Here is a 4,723-nt window from a genome sequence, read left to right on the forward strand (position 1 = left end):
TACATCTGTGACTTTAAGTTTCTGTTTGGTAAACAAGTTCATTTGTACCATTTAAAAAAAAAATGAATGGATTCCATTAAGGAGTCTTTCAACAGAAAGCATCTGCCGTTCAGGTAAGCAGGGAGTTAAGGTCTGTGGAGAATGGAATTTTCCTCCTGGTCGTACAGACTTGTTTTAACCACAGGAATGAACGCAAGATTCAACTTGTTTTCTTAGCTATTGTCTGGAACTCTCTCCACTCAACCGCCGGCAGCTGGAGGTTTACTGTGACATTTTTCTGAGTATTATGATTGCTCTCTGGGCTTCTCTGCACAGCTTTTCTTTCTTCTTTTGCTTCCCTCCTCCTGTCCTCTCATCCCTCTAGTCTTCAGGCACTTTCCAGTAAGCAAGCACTTGCCTTTCTGCCTCCAGCCAGGGGAAGCCACCTAGGTCTGGTTTATTTACTTCGTTAAGATGTGTGTCTCCTCTCCTTCCTGAACTCCCTATCTTGCAAGTCTCCCTTGAAACCACAAGCCACCGCCCTTACCACTTCCCAAATCCCCAAACAGAGTGCGGACAAGTCTTCAGGGTGGAGAGCCCGATTCAGATGCTGTTGCAGCCATCAGCAAGGGTTTCTCTACAGCCTCATCAACACAGGGAAAGAAGAAGCTCATTTTCTCTTAATAAATGATTGCTGCCAGTCCCCAAGCACTAAATACCTTCCGAGCCTTAGTTAGAGGTCTATTTATGGATTTTTGCTTTAGATATCCCAGTCTCTGTGTGGCTCCTTCTAAGGTCTACCCAATCCAAGCCCATCTTCATTCATTCATCTTTAATTGAAGCAGAACTCAGAAAAAGTTACCCCCAAACTGGTTGACAAATTGGGGGTGGGAAAGATGGATTATTTCATAGGTCCTCTCTTTCGATTGCCTTGATATTGTGGCTGCATCTATTTCATCTTTTTGCCTGGTTGTCTGAGTTCTCCCTGTGTCCAAGGGTGACAAATGGCCAGAGAAAAGTCAGCATGCCCTGAAACCTCAAGTAAGCTGAAAGCTCCGAGCTTGCCTTCTCTCTGCCAATATCGCAATGAAAAAGCATTCTTGCAGGCAATTATGTTTTTTATTTTGTTTTAAACCAGCATTAGAGAGATTGAAACAGATTTCTTCCCAAAGCATTCCCCTTTGATGAGGTGCAAAAAGGTTAAACAAAAAAGCCAAACTTTGGTTTCAACTGTAAGACACCTTTATTCTAATTATAGTCATAATGATCCAATGTGTTTGGGATTTTGTTATTTGGAATTAGAATTTAAACAAAGACATCCTGTAATTACCATTGAACTTATCTTGAGGCATAAATCTAATAATTAAATACTTTCAGGTTTTATTCAGTGAGTAATTAAAATACAAAAAAATACTGTGGTTTCTTTTCCACCTTTTTAAGGAAAGTTAAAAAATTATCAATGGAGTTCTATGGAATGATCTGGATATTATTATGCATAAAACATAATTTTTAACAAAGTTTTAATTTCAGTTATTTATAGTCCTCTGCCCTGGTGATCAGGGTGTTTGAGCAGGTGAGAAAAGAAGGAACTAGGAGTTGGATCTGGATGAAAAATAGTTCCTTCAAGCTCCCTAAACTCAAGCTTCATTTTTATTGTCAGCAAGGAAAAGGGAGGCAGGTACTGTGCCCTTTTTATGAGGACTGAGTTCTGTTTTCTGATCAGTTTTGGCAAAAATTAACAGGCCATATGTTTTCTCCTCCTGGAAGTGGAATGAGATTTGGCAGCAGCAGATTATTGTCAAGTCCAAGGGAAGGTCTTGCTAAAGGGTGTGCTTGAGGAAATTGAGCTCCTTTCATGGGACCGGGCCCCAAACGTGACCAAACTCAAATTTGGATGGGAAGGGGAGGAGCGGACTGGTGTGGGGTAATGCCTGCTTAGACGGCAGAGTCTCTTAAGAAAAAGGCTTTTTATTGAAGTATAGTTAATGTACAATATTATATAAATTGCTGTTGTTTTAGCCTCTAAGTTGCGTCTGACTCCTTTGTGACGTCCTCAGCAGAGTCTCTGCTCCCATGTACTTTTGCAGACTTAGAGAGAGGGGAGGAGGTTTAGCATACAGTTTCTCTATTCACCGGAAAGTTCTGGGACTCAGATTTTCAGAAAAATAGAAGCGCTTCCACCTAAATCTTTAGGCTTGCTGAGTACAGTTAAATCCATCTGATAAGTGGAGTTCCTTCCATGTCAGCTTGGGTTTTCTGCATCTACCTGGCACCAACCCAAACTCAGCAGGAAACACTTGCTGAATCAATCCACAGCTACCCCTCCAGGTGAGGTAAGAACAAAGAAATGTCCCCCCTCCCACCCCCAAGCAGTGGGCAGTGGTCCATGGGTCTATGGCAGTAACTTCTTTAAGTTCTTCTTTCCGAAGCCCTCCATTTCCTGATTCTCTTTGGTTGTAGCCTAAAACCAGAGCCAAGAACTCCATGGGCTTGGACCCCATTTCATCGAATCTTTTCCCACACCTCAGTGATCCAAGGAAAATGAAATTAAATTGCTTCACCATAAAAAGCAAGAGCTGAGTCATTTATCTCAACTGAATAGAACGAGGTGGTAGGTCCTCTCTCTCTAAAGGCTCTTCACTTGGTTTAAAAATCACGATGAATTAGGACCTCAAGTGTAACCCCGATTAGAGACACGGCTGCCATGCCTTTGGACGCAGCCTCACAACATGCTCTTTATTTAGAGCCTGATGTCAACCCCACAGGGAGCTGCATCACTGCATTTCAAGTGGCTGCCTGGACAGAATCCTTTTAGCAAACGGTACTAACATATATTTTAGGCAAAACAGTCAAGATGGACTAACAACCCGAACACAGAATGTTTGTGTAATATTGGGTGGGTGAGGACCATACTACCACACCGCGATACGAAGCATGAAACCAAAGGTGTCATCAGCCAGTCAGTTGCTCAGTCCTGTCGGACTCTTTTGAGACCCCATGGACTGTAGCCCGCCAGGCTCCTCTGTCCATGGGATTTTCCAGGCAGGAATACTGGAGTGGGTTGCCATTTCCACTCAAACCCACATCTCTCACGTCTCCTGCACTGGCAGACGGAACACCCCCGAGCTGGCTGAGAAGCCCAAAGGCAGATACTATTAAAAGAAAAAAAAAAAAGCAAATAAAACCTGATAGAATTGACCACAGAAATTTTTAAAGCCATTTTCCAATAAAAACTCAATCAAAAAAGGCAGCAAACTAAGAGGATCATTTGTGGTAAATACGACATAAAGTGAAAGTGAAGTCGCTCAGTCGTGTCTGACTCTTTGCTATCCCATGGACTTTAACTTATCAGGCTCCTCCATTCATGGGATTTTCCAGGCAAGAATACTGGAGTGGGTCGCCATTTCCTTCTCCAGGAGATCTTCCCAACCCAGGGATTGAACCTGGGTCTCCTGCATTGTAGGCAGATGCTTTACCATCTGAGCCACCAGGGAAGTTTTAAATATGACATGGGGTTAACATATAGATTTATGAACACACATTAAGAAAATTAGAAGCATGCTAACATAGAAAGAAAGAACATAAGATGGCAAGTAACAAAAGGAAGGTAAGTAGAAAATAAATATTAATATAGGAAAAATGCTCATCATTACTGGTTTTCAAAGGACTATGAGTTAAAACAACTATATGGGATTTCAATCTGTCCATCAGTTTGGTGAAAGATTAAAAGCCAGAGCCCAGTCAGGGTTCTGAGCATGTGGGGTAACAGTCTGCTCAGCAGGAAAGTCTCTGAAGTGGCCCTAATTTCCTTAGGGTCCTTTGACCACATATATTTCACGCCTTAAAAGCAGCCACAGCCATTGGCTTAGTGATCGCATTGTTGGGAACTCATCCTTAGAAAATATCAGGCAAATATACAAATATGCATGGACAAGAATGTTATAACATCATTACTGGTATGTACAGAAATCCGAAACAACCTACATGCTCAAAAATTGTAGTACAATATCAATAACATAATAGAACACCGTGAAGTCAACAAAATGCTGGTATATCGAGTTATATCTGTTGATAAAGGAGGATGATTACAATATATGGTAAGATGAGGAAGTGTGTTGGAGAATATTTAGTCAAGTTTTGTTTGCTTTTTTTAAAGGACAAAAACGGAAGTATTTTTTTTAAAGTGTCTATATTCTGTTTTCTAATTTAAAATTTTTCTACATTCTCTAAATTTTCTATAGTTAACATGGATTATTTGTGTTAAAACACAAGAAATGACACATGTGATAGGCAAAATACAGGTCCCCTCCTTAAAATGTTCATGACCTAATTTCTAAAACCTGTGAATATGTGAATTTATATGGCCAGGGAGACTTTGTATATATAATTAAGCTAATGATCTTGAGACAGAAGATTAGCCTGGCATATCTGGTGGGCCAGTGTAATCACTAAGGTGCTTATAAGAGGGAGGCAGGACAGCCAGAGTCATAAAGATTTGAAAATGCTTTGTGGCTGATTTTGAAGCTGGAGGAAGAGGCCAAGAGCCAAGGGACATAGGAGACTTCTAGAAGCTGGAAAAAAGCAAGGAAAAAAATTCTCCCTTAAAATTTCTACAAGGATCCAGCTGATACTTTAGTTTTAGCCCAATGAGACTTTTGACCACCAGAACTGTCAGAGAAAACTTTCGTATTGTTTGAAGCCACTAATTGGGTGGTAACTCATTATGGCAGCAATAGGAAACTAA

The 4,723-nt window shown here is 40.9% G+C and overlaps 1 non-coding gene across 1 annotated transcript; it reads right to left on the bottom strand.

Annotated features, from left to right (window-relative positions):
• Positions 1-3,401: 3,401 nt before the first annotated feature.
• On the bottom strand, positions 3,402-3,473 carry TRNAC-ACA (transfer RNA cysteine (anticodon ACA)). The gene has a single exon. It is a non-coding gene; the product is annotated as a tRNA-Cys (tRNA).
• Positions 3,474-4,723: the final 1,250 nt, after the last annotated feature.

The sequence above is a fragment of the Muntiacus reevesi genome, chromosome 5, assembly GCF_963930625.1.
Source record: "Muntiacus reevesi chromosome 5, mMunRee1.1, whole genome shotgun sequence".
Lineage (NCBI taxonomy): Eukaryota > Metazoa > Chordata > Mammalia > Artiodactyla > Cervidae > Muntiacus > Muntiacus reevesi.